At 38.7% G+C, this 15412-nt stretch overlaps 1 long non-coding RNA gene across 1 annotated transcript; it reads left to right on the top strand.

Moving 5' to 3' along the window:
• Window positions 1-824: 824 nt before the first annotated feature.
• On the top strand, window positions 825-1325 carry LOC148715944 (uncharacterized). The gene is made up of 2 exons (XR_015995747.1): window positions 825-1164; window positions 1269-1325. It is a non-coding gene; the product is annotated as an uncharacterized LOC148715944 (long non-coding RNA).
• The last annotated feature ends 14087 nt before the right edge of the window (window positions 1326-15412 follow it).

Here is a 15412-nt window from a genome sequence, read left to right as displayed (position 1 = left end):
AATATAAATGATGATATAAATGATGGTGATATAAAATTACAAATTACTTAGCTTTCTTATCTCATTCCTGAAAGGGCCAAATTCAGCCATTAATCTTAGCTTATCGGGTAATGCATTCCAAGCCTTAGCAGCAATGTAAGAAGTTGATAATTAATATTTTTCTTATTTTCTCTTACTTGAAATAAAGATTGAATATACTGAGGCATATTGTTATAGAGGGCTTTAAAAATGATTAAAAGCATCTCTTGTTTCCGTCTACAACTTAATGAGTAATCAATCTTATAACATAGACTATCATATCCGTTGGAAAAGTGATTAACACGTATCTAAGGGCCCTCTCATGTAATCTCTCTAACCGGTCACTTTGTATTGTAATCTTTATTTAGACACGATCAATTCATCAGCCTATAAAAATACATATCACATACGCTAAGATATTTAAAATTAAAACTACATACTATAACACTAAAGCTGTTTTCCGTGAATGCCGTGCGTTAGACTTAAAAAATGTCATTGATCTTACGTTTAAATAACCCCAGAGACTCTGTGTTCCTTACATCGCGTGGTAAACTGTTCCATAATGTGGCGCCATTGTAGCTAAAGCTTTTTCTGTAATAATTGGTGCGCGGTAGTGGAACATTAAGCTTATTTATTATTTTATTTATTAAGCTTCATTTATTCACTATCTTCTTTGAGACAGCTATTCCAAACAGAACTACAATAAGTAAAGTGAGGCATGATAAATGCCCTATATATACGTATCTTCGACGAAAACGAAAGAATGTGTTTGAATGTGTACATCCTGGTAATATCCGAGACTAAGATCGATAGTTCGTATCCTAATAGCCAATTTACCCTAAACGGATATCACATGTATCGGAAAGACAGAGTAAAAGGTGGCGGAGGACTCATTGTCTATTTCTCCTCTGTTATTCTGTTCCCTCAACGGAATTAATTATTAACGGACAATAGGCAAACTTTGATTGACACTTAGGAACCATTTACACTTTGAGTGGTTTTAGTTTCCTGTCTAGTTATAGCACGTTTAGAAAAAAATGTGAATCAGCCGCTTACCAGATACAGGAGTTTAAGTTCACCGAGTTCGGTAATTCAAGCCGCAGTTTCAGTTCAGTAGTTCATAGTTTATGGAAACCCGCCACAGAAGTGGGTTTGGTTTGAGTTTTCTACGGTAATTCTTTATTTATTTGTTAGGGATCTCAACGTAAGTGAATACCACAAATAACTGTTGTGAAATTTGTTGATTTCAGATCGAATAGTTATATCAATAAACCGTTGATTATCCGATATACGGTCGTTTCCGTAAACTTCTAAAGTTGTCGACTCGTCAGTGGTCCATATTCCATGAAAGAAATTAACACTACCGAGAGCATACAAAACGCTTGAGGCTGTCGCTGTCGAATCCAGGATAGGGAGAACTGATATAGCATTACTTGCTGTCTATAGGCCGCCTAGACCGTCTAGGAAAGGCAGAAAAATGCCACCCGAGGACAAATATCTTCAAAAAGTAGAGGAAGAAATCAACGACATCCGTCAGTGGCTATGTTTTCAAAAACAAACAATCGTCATTGTTGGTGATCTAAACACGGACAGGTTACGACCTGACAGTGCTGAAGGAAGGACTCTAACTGATCTTCAAGAACTTAACAACTTGGAGTGCTTGATAACAAAACCAAAAAGAATATCAGTTCACTCACAAACGCTTCTCGATGTTCTGCTCTCAAATACCCCAGAACTTTTTGTAAAAAGTGCAACGTACGATCCAGGACTAAGTGATCACTGTATGGCATATGGAGAAATGAAAGAGAAAGTTCATAAGCGCAGAACGAAGGTAACTACCTACAGGCAGACGAGAAACACTGATTTTGAACAGCTCAACCACGAACTTCTAGAAGCACCGTGGCATGTGGGTGAAATATTCACTGATGTAGACGATAAGTGTGAACGCACACGCCCCTATCAAAAGAAAACGTGTGAAAAGGACGTACCCTACATGACCTCAACTTGGAAAAAGGCGATAAGGAATAAAAGGAAACACGCCATACTGTTTGCGAAGAACCGAACGCCAGAGAACATAGAACTTAAAAGAGCACCGCCTAAACTCCTTAAGAACGCGGTCTGTGGAATTACCCCAATGCTAATGACTCTCTACAACAGCTGTATCGAGCTGGGGCGATGGCCTTGTGCGTGGAAAATGGGAGAGTGGGCGCCAGTGTTTAAAAAAGGTGACAGACAGCTGGCGAAGAACTATCGTCCCATCACGTCCCTTGTTACCGTAAATAAGACATTTGAGCATATGCTCAGTAAGCAAATCACCGGGCACTATGATCCAACTCTCTATCAGAGAATGACAGCGTATAGTAGACATCGTAGCTGTCAGACCACTCTACTTAGACTCGTGGAAGACTGGAAATCAGCTGTTGACAGAAAGGAACTGGTGTACATACTGTCTACTGACTTGAGTAAAGCCTTTGACTCTCTTAGCCATTCTCTAATCGTAAAAAAAACTCGAGGCCTACGGCATTGGACAAAATTCTCTCAACCTTCTTAGATCATACTTTGACAATAGGCTCAATAGAGTGAAAATAAGAGGAGTGACAAGTGACTGGAAAAGGATGGTGCTTGGCTGCCCGCAAGGCTCGTCCTTTGGCCCCCTTCTGTGGAATTTGTTCCAAGATGATGTCATTCCATATAAATAATGTTAATTTGAGCATGTATACCGACGACCATCAGATGTATGTTATGGGGAAGAAGCATGACGTTGTCACGCAAAGTATCAAGATCCATGGAGAGAAAGCTCTATCCTGGTACAAGAACAACTATCTCTCAACCAACCCAGAAAAGTTCCAGCTATTAACGATCAACCCGAGAAATGTTGACAAAGACAACGATAATCAAAATTTTTCTGTTGACGGTCATACTATCGAGAGAATGGGGGAAATACGGCTTTTAGGGGTTCAAATCGATGAAAAATTGAGTTTTACTAGTCATATCAGTGATCTATGCTCTAAGGCCAGTCAAAAAGTAGGGTTCCTAGTGCAGCTACGCAATTTGATACCCTGTAATGCTAAACTATCACTTTACAGGTCTTCAATTCTGCCCCATCTAACCTACTGTCATCTAGTATGGCACTTTTGTAATGCGTCGGATCCGAGAAAGCTTGAGCAGATTCAGAAGCGAGCACTGAAGGCGGTGTACAAAACTAGATCAGCGTCCTATCAAGAACTGCTAAGTCGCGCCAAACTACCGACGTTGTACAATCGGCGCCTGCAAGACACTGCCACTTTGATGTTTAAAGTTAAGCACAGTCTCGTACCCGAGAATATTTCTGACTTATTTAATATAAAGAAAACTCAGTACAACTTACGGAACAGTGACTTCGAACTGCTAAGATTCGAAAGGAATTCTATTCAATATATGGGACCTCTCAATTGGTCGAAGTTACCAAGACACCTAAGAACGATAGAAACTCTAAATTCGTTCAAGAAGAACAGAAGAAAAGTCGACCTTTCGACTCTTGTTGAAATTTAAAGCTTAACTAAATAAATTTATAATCTTTCTAATTATCTACTGTAAATAACTATTATCTAGATATGTAAATGTATTTGACTTATAAATCTTTTAGTGTCCTCCATTAGCTTATAGTTAAAAACATAGACACTTAAGAACGTGTCCACCTGAAAACCATGCAGACGAGTCTACACGAACCCCCACTGAATTCGCTCAAATTTGGCTCATTTGTTGCCCACAATGAGCCTACAATCTAGACCAAACGGTTTATCCAGATACTAATTTTTTTAGGGAGCTATACTAGTTTTAAGTTTTTCTCAATAAAAGCGCAAAAATCCGTGCCAAAAATGTAGTGAATTCATGATGCTGGTGTTTCTCCAAAATCTCAAGCCAACAAAAAATATTTCGTTAAGTGAAAGTAGAAACCTAGATCTTTATGTACACACATAAAAACATATCATTGTCTGCTTTTGTATTTGTGAGCCATCAATCAAACCTGACAATTTTCACCATTTTGCGAAATAACGGAGAATACCCCTAAAATAGCGGGAAAAAGCAAACAAGCGGCCATGTTTTGATTCATTTCAATGGTTTTTCCAGCTTGGACAATTGATGATCTAAGCAATTACGAAAATAAAAGTGTGTGATGTTTACAGTTTAGGTGAAGAATTTGCCCTTGAAGTAGGGCAATCCGGCGTGCCTGGGAGGGTCACGTGATACGTGAAACTGTTTGGGGCTGCGTCGGAGCGAATAGAGGAATTGTGGGTTGTGTGTGCTTTTAAAGGCAGAAAATGGAGCTACGTTATTGGTGGGAGCATGGCAACGAGAAAAACATGAATAAATTAGTGGAATGAAAAGCGTTCGTTGATCCCTGTGGGATTTAGACTACCGGTTTGAAAGATGAGCTTTTGTTCAAGATTTTTACGGCTTTCCGTGCCACCTAAGTGCAAGGAAAGACCGCAGATTGCCATGTGTTGCTTAGAATGATTAGGTAAATTAAAATGTCTAGCGACTGGTTTCGATGTGTCCTTGTCATTCCTTTCCACGTCTCGAAGGTGTTCTCGGAATCGGTCACCTAGTCTTCTGCCTGTTTCGCCGATGTATATCTTTTTGTAATAAGTGCAAGTTATGCAATAGATTACATTGGCGGAGGTGCACGTGAAGTGATCGGTGATCTTAATGGATCGTTTAGGTCCCGATATTTTATCAGTGCTGTGAATGAAACGACACGTTTTGCATCGTGCACGAGCGCATTTAAAAGTGCCTGGTTGGTCATTAGTCTGAAAAGAACTTCTGACCAAAAAATTGCCTATGCTTTTGTCGCGTTTGAATGAAATGAGCGGAGGCTGCGAAAAGATAGTGCTTGTCTCTGGATCGTTTTGAAGTAATTTAAAGTTTTTAAGAATGATGGATTTAACTGAGTGGTTGTGAGGGTGAAACGTGAGAGTGAATGGAATGCGGTCGGAATCTTCCTTATGCGACGTTTGTAGTGCTGAATGTCGATCAATAGGTTGAGCGCGGTGATAACCCGCTTGAACGACGGAAACAGGGTAACCACGTTTATCGAAGAACTGGCACATTGACTCTGATTTGTGGTGGAAATCAGAGTCATCACTACATAAACGACGAAGTCTTAGAAACTGAGAAAAAGGAATGGAATTCTTAACGTGAGATGGATGCGAAGACGAATAGAACAAGTAATTATGCGTCTGTAGGTTTGTAATACCCACTAGTGCATAAACCGTTACCTTCAATTGAAACTTTGACGTCTAAAAAGGATAAAGAATTGTCAGAAATTTCCCAAGTATATTTCAGAGCCGGGTGAAAAGAATTGACTGCGGTTATGAATTGAGTGAGCTCCTCTCTGGTAGAGGAGGTAGCGCCGATACAGTTGTCGATGTAGCGACCGTAGAGTTCAGGTTTGGACCCGTTGTATTGGCTGAAAAATTGATGTTCGACAAAACCTACAAAGAGATTGGCATAGCTAGGTCCCATTTTGGTGCCCATGGCTACAGCATTGGTTTGTTTGAAGAAGTTGTTTCCGAATGAAAAACAATTGAGTGTGAGCACTAGTTCGGCTAAGCGTAATAGTGTTTCAGATTTAGGTTCCTTAACAGTACGTTGATCAAAAAAATGTTTAAGGGCCAGAAGGCCTTCGCAATTAGGAATGACAATGTAAAGAGACGTAATATCCATGGTGAAAAGAAGTTTGTTTTGGCCAAGGAAATTAAAGTCTCGAAAAATTTGAAGAGCGTGTTGGCTGTCTTTAATATATGATGGTAAAGTTTTGACGATGGGAGCCATAATTTTGTCTAGATAGCTGGAGATAAGTTCGGTAGGGCAACTGCAAGCCGAGACAATGGGCCGACCCGGGTTGTTAGGTTTGTGAATTTTAGGTAAAAAGTAAATACGAGAAGTTCTAGGAGTGGTTATGGTGAGATTTTTTGCTGTGGCCGGCAATTCTTGTTTTGTTATGAGTTGGTTGATCGTATTCTTGACGGAGTTTTGATTGCTGGCAGTGAGGTCTTTTTCAATCTTTTGATAACAGATATAGATAACAGATATAGCTTGAGAGGCTTAAAAATTAATCCTTGATTTACTTTATTGCAATCAATTGGGTCTAAAGGTAGTAGTGAACTCGTAGTTTTCTATAGGGTGAACTCCTCGAGATGGGGCGGTGTACCACATTTTATCTGATAGGGGTAAAATTTGTACTGTTGCAAAATCCTTCGATACTCCATTTACTCTACATAAACATGGCTTGCGCGCCTAGTGTTTCGCAATTTGTTCGAGTTTTACAACAACTTGCAGCCCTTTATTGTGATTGATGATTAATGATGTCAACCAAAGCAGCGTTATCAGTGTTAAAAATGACACATCTGTTGGCGATCAAAGGCCCCCAGATGCGCATTTTCGGCATACTTACCCAGCATAAAGCCCTTTTGTCACGTAATGTATCGCGGTTTTGTGCCTTACTTAATTGTTTTGCCGTTAACTACACCAAACTTCCACTCAGTTCTCACATTATCTATGCTTTAAAAACAATATAATTATCAAACAGTATTACCTGAAAAGCGTTTGTCCCGTTAGGGTTAAGTTTTCCGAAAGATTTCAGAATCCGACATCTCTACATGAATCAGATAAATAAATCAAGGGATCAAAATAATTCAATCAATCAGTCAAGTATGACAAACTTTCAGTGAATCTGCCAGATTTCAAAATCATTCAACAAGTAAATTAGTCAGTCAATGAGGCAATAAGTCGATAAGTCAAACAGTCAGGCAGTCAATCAGTCAATTAGTCTGTCAGTAAGTCACTCAGGCAGTCATTCACTCAGTCAGGGAGTCAGTCATTTAGTCAGGCATCCTGGCAGTCAGTCAGTCAGTCAGTCAGTCAGTAAGTCAGTCAGTCAGTCAGTCAGTCAGTCAGTAAGTCAGTCAGTCAGTCAGTCAGGCAGACAGTTAGTCAGTCAGTCAGTCAGTCAGTCAGTCAGTAAGTCAGTCAGTCAGTCAGTCAGTCAGTCAGGCAGACAGTTAGTCAGTCAGTCAGTCAGTCAGTTAGTCAGTCAGTCAGTCAGTCAGTCAGTAAGTCAGTCAGTCAGGCAGACAGTCAGTCAGTCAGTCAGTCAGTAAGTCAGTCAGTCGGTCAGTCAGTCAGTCAGTCAGTCAGTTAGTCAGTCAGTCTGTCAGTCAGTCAGTCAGTTAGTCAGTCAGTCAGTCAGTAGTCAGTTAGTCAGTCAGTCAGTCAGTCAGTCAGTCAGTCAGTCAGTCGGTCAGTTAGTCAGTCAGTCTGTCAGTCAGTTAGTCAGTCAGTCAGTCTGTCAGTCAGTCAGTTAGTCAGTCAGTCAGTCAGTAGTCAGTTAGTCAGTCAGTCAGTCAGTCAGTTAGTCAGTCAGTCAGTCAGTCAGTTAGTCAGTCAGTCAGTTAGTCAGTCAGTTAGTTAGTCAGTCAGTCAGTCAGTTAGTCAGTCAGTCAGTCAGTTAGTCAGTCAGGCAGACAGTTAGTCAGTCAGTCAGTAAGTCAGTCAGTCAGGCAGACAGTTAGTCAGTCAGTCAGTCAGTCAGTCAGTCATTTAGTTAGTCGGTCAAGCAGACAGTCAGTCATTTAGTGATTTGCCCTTCCCTGCTTTTGTCATTGTTCCAAAAAGGAATCTCTTACCATTACCCTTCTTTGTACTCCCTGCTTGTCTCGCCGTGTTTTTGTCTTTCCTGAAAGAAATATTGAAGGGAAGGGAGAATCGGAGGCTAAATAAGTAGTGTTTCTCTTTTTTCTTTACCAAGTTTTATTTACCCTTTTTTTTTCTCATATCTCTTAGCGAAAGAGTTGGCTCTTATGGAAAACAACAGTAACAATGACTGCTACTACTAGAAGGTGAGAATTAGACTTATTAGGTTTATATTACAGTTTTATAACATATCGCGGGCGCGAGTCCTACCTATATTTCTAGGGAGCTACTATGGTAAGTCAATATTATATAAATCCATATGTACTAATAACATGACGTGAGAAGTTTCACTTTAATTTTCACTCAGGAAGCTCTAGTTGCTCTCGGTTGCGCCTTGAGGAACTCTCACGCCTCTCTTGTTCTCTCCCAACTTCCCACGTTAATCTCTTGCTCAATAAACAAACACTTAGCACCAACCGATTCGTTAGGAATTAACATGCAGATGGTGATAAATTAACTAAAGATCTCGTTCACCTACCCCAATTTCTAAATGCTTTGATTAAAATGCCTCGATAACGCCCGCTATTATCAAGTTCGGGTATGATATCAATTCCCCACAGCCTTTTACTGCCAAGTATTGTAAGATTTCGACCATTTCCAATTTCAAGATTGCGATGGCAGTAATCTAAGTTGGATTCGTTGAATTTAAGACAAGAGTGTAGTTTATGACACCAGGTAGAGCAAGGCTGCTTAAGGCCGAATTTGAAGGGGCCACAGAGTTTCAGATTCCATCGGCCGAGCAGTCCATCCTTTTTAAGATTCCAACAAGTTTCTCTCCTCCCGAAGAGGGGGTCAACGGGGCGGATACCGTTGCATTCGTCCTCTGCAAATGAAGAACATTAGACAAAAATAGAGCTCTACTGAATATTTTGAAAACCTGAAGTAACAACATGGCGATAAAGTTTCAATATATTTCAATCATAATGAAAATGAACTTACCTTGTACTGGATTTCTAAGAGCAGCTACATACAAACATAAAAATAATCGGTAATCGTTGTAGTGTAGGCGTAAAAATTTACATATTTACCACTGTGAACGTAAATTCATTGCGTCTATAGCGCGTAAACTGGCATACCGTAGACATGGTCTCTTTTAGGAGTTGTTGCGTGAAATTTTATACTTTTTTCTGATAACCTTTCTTGAAGCAGGTGTAAAAGCGTCAAACTACACTGTTACTAATGCCGAATTCATATCCACATTATCGTTCCAAAAATCCTGTCTTGTTTGCCGTCTTAATCTTCTCTCTTCTAATTAGGCCTAGCCACAAGTTGCCGATGAATCCCAAAAAAGTTGCCGATAAAAGTGTCTAAAATTTGCCAAAAAGTTGCTATTTTTTTCAAAAAGTTGCCGAAAAGTTGCTGAATTTCCAAAAAGTTGTCGCAAAGTTGCCAAAATTTTTCTGCTTTTCGTACCTTTTTTGGGTGTTAAAGATTAAAAATTCGCACATTGCTTCTTATCAAAACTTTATTTGTCAAAGTCCAATGATAATACCAGAGGTTCTTTCCATTTTACTTGATCAACAAAATAGTCACTGTAATTGTCCGCCATCTTGAAAAACGTGCAACGCGATACCGCTGACCTCGTGGTAAGGCATCACAAAAATCAACCCATGGGGGGGGGGGCCTTAATTATTGTATTTTAGAATAAATTGAATAAATGTCTACCGAGAACTGACCAATGTGGCTGAAAACGTGAAGAAAGTGGCTTCAAAGAACCTCAAAAAGCCCAAAGTTGCCGAAAATTCTAAAAGTTGCCAAAATTCTAAAAAGCTGCCGAAAATCTCAAAAGTTGCCGGAAAGTTGCCGAGCAACTTGTGGCTAAGCCTATTTCTAATAGCTCTTAAATCTCTAGATGTTGACGGTTGGTTGGTACAATATAAATTTGTATTGATTGCCATATGTTGCTTAGAATGATTAGGTAAATTAAAATGTCTTAAAATGTCTAGCGACTGGTTTCGATGTGTCCTTGTCATTCCTTTCCACGTCTAGAAGGTGTTCTCGGAATTCCGAAGAACACCTTCGAGACGTGGAAAGGAATGACAAGGACACATCGAAACCAGTCGCTAGACATTTTAATTTACCTAATCATTCTAAGCAACATATGGCAGTCTGCGGTCTTTCCTTACACTCAGGTAGCACGGAAAGCCGTAAAAATCTTGAACAAAAGCTCATCTTTCAAACCGGCAGTCTAAATCCCACAGGGATCAACGAACGCTTTTCATTCCACTAATTTACTCACGTTTTTTCTCGTTGCCATGTTCCCACCAATAACGTAGCTCCATTCTTTGCCTTTAAAAGCACACACAACCCACAATTCCTCTATTCGCTCCGACGAAGGGCTAACGCTCGAAACGTCAGCTTTTGTAATCGTCACGGTGGCCAATTTACCACTTCAACTTTGTTGATATATCCAAGTTATTTCATTACTCCCACCAACGCAGCCCCAAACAGTTTCTTTCGAAACTATCAGCCTTTATTCATTTAAATTTGTATTGTCTAACGGATGTAACTAAACATAAAATTTTTTTGAGAGGAAATAAAGGGTCTGTTTCGGTTGGTTGGTATAATTTAAATACGTATTGTCTAACGGATTTAACTAAGCATAAATTTTTTTTAAGCGGAAATAAAAAGTGAGTTTGTTTCAGAGGGAGAATGTATGAGATCTAAGTCGACTCAGTCAGGCTAAAATGATAACTTTTCAAAAAATATATCTAGAGGTTTGTCATTCCCCGGCTATTCGCCAACTGAAAAAAAAATAGTCTTCCTTTCATTTCCAACGTTAAAGTGTTAAAACCTCTATCGACAAGAGGCGCCAACAATTCTCCTTGATGCTCAAATACTAAATGTTCTTGATCAAGAATCTTAAGCGTAATTCAAATATCCAGACGGACTCCATACGTGCGAAACTTTTTGTTTAATATTTATAATCATCTTTTTCGCACGTTACAGCCTTTAATCAGCTATTGTTTTTGAAGTATTTACAGACTGGAACTCACAAACATATTTTGACTTGATAATGACGTTCAGCTAACGTCGAAACGTCGTCGTCTTTTAGCAATTTTTTAATCTTAAAATGATTTTAAGAAATGTTTTATCGCAATTTTTATTGTTAAATGCTTTTCAAAATCACTTCTTGTTCGTATTTTTCATAATGTTGAATTAGAACGCATATTCTTTTATTTTTGATGTGAGGAAAATTAGTAACCACGAAATGTCAAAAAAACCTTGGTAATGTTTTTCTGTTAATGGATGATTTTTCGACAGCATTTTTTTGAAACATTTATAATGGTATCTCTCGCAAAAGAAGAAAACGCAACTGACAATATAAACAGTTATTAAAAAATCCAATTTGAACACATACAGAGACATGATGTTGCTATCGTGAGGAAAAACTTAAAATTAAATGCAAAATAATTTGGCATTAATTTTTGTGCAATATTTGCCCTGTCGTATACCCTTACGCTCAAGTAACAACAACAGAGATCGGCGTCACACTTTTTTTTTTCCTCTCAAAGGTAGTAATAATCCGATATAGTCTGCTGATTTTTATTTTGACTGAAACGTTTTGAAATCCTGCTTTTCTCCGCAAAGGGAATATGGACGCAAAAAAATAAACTTGTACTCCAAGAAAAATTGCTGGCAATACGCATGTTTAATGCCACATGTCATCCATTCTATATGTTCTTTTTGTGGTTTTGAGGGGGTTTTTAACCTAAAGGAGCAGTTTCGTGTCGATAGACTGTTAGCTCAGTTTGGGCTTTAATTATTCAGCAGATAAGTCAAATGAAAGATGATATCCTCCTCACCTGAAACGACCGTCATGAAGTAAACTGCACCAAATGCCAACGCATAAGAAAGGTTTTTCATAATATCAAGCTTGAGATTCATGTACACCCAACTGTGAGATGAAAGTTTTTCGCCAAGGTAAGTTTCACTAATGTAGAACGTAAATTTTCATTTACTGTCAGATATCGCCAGCTGTGTATTTTTTCAGTGCTATACTGATCTTATGGCGCGCGAACAATATTAAACAGTGAATTACTTTTTGTCCCCTAAGAATTATGGGTAATGAAGTAATATATATGCGGGTGTTTCGAGGAGAAAAAACCCGCATTACCTTTCTCCCGAAAGGAATCAGTTGCTAACTTTGCAATAATATACATTTTGCTTTCATAACAATTGCATCAAAAGCAGTGATTTACAAGAGGGTCTTAATGGGCTTAGCCGTTAGACGTGAAATTAACCAATTTTAACCGTTAGTCGCAACGAAAAGAAATCAATCTTTAGCCGTAAAAAGACTAAAATTTTAATCTTTAGCAGTTAAAAGAGACCCTCCTACATGTACAAGCGTTTCAGGTATAGCTGTAAGCGGATATAGAAGCTTGCTGCCGATGGAAATCGAAACGTAGTATGAACTAATCTTTCAGAATAACCTTTAACTTTACAAACATGGTTTTACACAAAAATTACTGAGGAGAACATCTACTCTCCTCTACAGAAAAAAAAAAAAACTGAGTAAGGAGGCACGACGTGAGGTCCACGAATTAAGTTCCTCCAAAGAAGACGATTCGGTTGACTCAAAGAGAACGCCGAGAACGTAATCAGAATTACCTGTTAATGAACTCGTGGATGGACTATGCACAAAGTAATACGAAGTGATTGTACTAAAAGGCATGATCTTTTGATTCCAGGAGACAGATTTGAGCCTTCAGCTCACAAAAGTCCTCTCCGAATGATCTGTATAATTAACAATCGGTCCGCCATCTTTGATAAGATCCGCACTTACCCCAGACTCCTAAGTCCGCTCGTTTTTAAACCCTTCAATAATCTTTTCTATGCTTCTCATATACAAGAATAAAAAGGAGTGCTATACTGAACAATTCTCAAAATGAAGGTTACCATCGTCGAATGTTTCGCCCATGAGAAGAGACCTTCTTTAAGCTTTGCCCACGCCGTCTGTATATAATTATGATTAAGTCGTTGTAAAGGTCTAAGGATTGGCAGAGGAGAGAAGATCAGAGGAATGGCGGGGACATGGGACCAGAGAACGGTATAGATGGTCAAAATCTTTCAATTTTTTCTACTGTTGTTGTTTTCTTTTTATGGTTAATTCGCCAGCTTTAGGTGTAGAAGCTTTCTAAGCTTTTCGTCGTCTTCCGACGGTGGGAATCAAGTTTAAGCTTGCATTCCGAGTGGTGGCTAAATTTTTAGCAAAAGCGAGGGACAAGAACAGACATGAAGTTGGTGAAGACGAGAACGATAACGGCGAACCAGCTTTCTCTTTAGCACCTATTCCAATTCAGTGTCGAATCTTCTCTGAGGTAGTAATGGTTAAGGGGAGGCGAGTGTGTGTCTGTAAGTGTGTGTGTGGTGAGGGGGAGGGCACTTCTTACATTTTACCAGGGTATAAGAGTGTATGTAGATTACACTATCTGGTCTATCTTCGTTCACATACACATTGTACGACCTCCTCATGACGGAATGGCCACTGTAATGCCACGGAGTTTCCCTTGCTAGCCTGTGCGTCCGTGCAGGTTTGAATATTATTCCCTTTATTGGCTATGAAATGTTGTAGTCTCGTAAAGTTTTCATTACATCTTTGTTTAAAGTATATGATAAGCTTGATTGCTTTTCTTATTATCGATATCAATTGCACCAAAATTGATTCATACGGCTATTGACTTATTACAGATTAAATGATTCATCAATATATTATAAACCGCTCTTCTCTGGCAATTTGATTCTAAGAAATCATTCCACTTGATCATAGAATGACAATGGTGCTAGGTAAACGTCCTAAAATATCATTAATCTAAGTGTGTAGTCAAGAAAGTTACTCAGCAGCTGGAAAAAAAGTTTGAATTTGCTATAGAGCAAAATAAGCTCAACAAAATAAGTTCAACATAAAAACAAATTATCTCCACTACTTCCAACTCATAGCAGCTATTCCAACTGACTTGAAGAAAGCCAGGGAATGTGAAGCTCCCTTGCACGAGCTACTGAACACTACTACGATATCCTTGTTTCCTGGACGCAATCTCGTATATTTGGCACACATGCGCTGCAAACACTACAATCATTTCCATTCTCTTAGTTGGGGGTGGGGCCGATCCTAGGGCCTTTTCTCGCCCCACCCCAACTCCACCCCCAACTAAGAAAAAAGGCTCTGGGAACGAGGTCGTCGATAAGCATCCAACAAAAGGAAGCCATCAGGAAATACTGCAGAAGAGCTGCCACAGCTAAACAAGCGGCCTGCAAGAAATATGTTATCCGTAAAAATGTACTAATTGATTTGCCGTTTGTCGAGATAATCATCCAAAACAAAACAAAAGCGAAACAAAACAGGACGAACGAATGAAAACCACAAAATTGAAATCATGCGAACAAACAAACAAGAAAAGAGAATCACTTGATCAATCATTCATTCTAAATCAATAAATCAAAATAATGAGAGGCTGAAACAAATGAAAAACAAACAAACAAGCAAAAAACAAGAACAGCAACAATCAACTAAGCAGTACTAAAGTAAGAGTTTAATAAGTGACCTTGTTTTCCGTGGCATCTATATCAGCGAAAAAGATGATATGTCCTGCCCCAATGCAAGAAATCAGACTAACCTGTATGTGACACAAAGGTGAATCTCTGTCTCTGCAGGGCACAGAATAAATAACAACAAACAAGCCATTAAATAGCTACGTAATGAGATTGATTAAGTAGAAAGGCAAATGCAAAACTTAGGTAAATAAACTGCGAAGGAAAGCATCAGAAATGCATTTGAAAATAATCAAGCAAATGAGGGGATAAATAAACTGATACAATATATAAATTATATGAGTTCGTTAGTAAATAACAAATGGATATAAGAATATTACTAACGGTTTTTAGTATATATTAAAACAGTGGATAGCGTTGAAGGCGCGCTCTGATTGGTTAGTCAAACTCCGAATATCCTTTTGCTATTTACCTCCGAGCAACGCGGGAAAAAATGGCGTCCCGATTTGCCTCCGTGACAAGCGAAGAAATCATTCAAATTAATTTTTGGTGGTGTATATTATCTCACTGTTTTAGTATATACTAAAACAACTATTCACCTCAGTGTCGGTGATTAGCGGTAGATATATAACTCGCCGCTTCGCGGCTCGGTAAATATCCATCACTAACAACCTCCACTTTGGTGAATAGTTGTTAACTATCTTTCACTAACAATTTATTTGAAGCTATTACAACTCCTTAGTGAAAGATTTTCAAAGAAAGATTATCACTGAAATTACATTTTTTTTCAGTTTCGATAAGTCTTTTCTGAGCCCTAGAACTAATTTGATAACTTATAAAACAAAGATAATCCCCCACAATTCATGCGTTCAGTTAGATATCAGTGGCAATCGAATTTACTTACGTGAGCTGAAGATAGCTGATAATTGTGAGTACGACTCCAGTGAGAGATAAAGCCCTCCCTACTCGAGTGAGGATTGTCAGTATTTTTTCATACTCATCTGACGAACGAGTTTTAACCTGATTGAAAACCTGAAAACGTCATAATTACTTATAATTGGATCAAAGAAACGTTGTCTATTACGACAAATGCGTACAGATGCGATGCCTGTCATGATGCCCTGTGCGTTTTTAGATTCATATGATTTCCTTTTGGAAAAAACAATTC

This window comes from Stylophora pistillata, unplaced genomic scaffold, assembly GCF_964205215.1.
Source record: "Stylophora pistillata unplaced genomic scaffold, jaStyPist1.2 SCAFFOLD_2397, whole genome shotgun sequence".
Lineage (NCBI taxonomy): Eukaryota > Metazoa > Cnidaria > Anthozoa > Scleractinia > Pocilloporidae > Stylophora > Stylophora pistillata.
The sequence above is the reverse complement of the archived record's forward strand: the minus strand, read 5'-3'. Positions and strand labels throughout refer to the sequence as shown.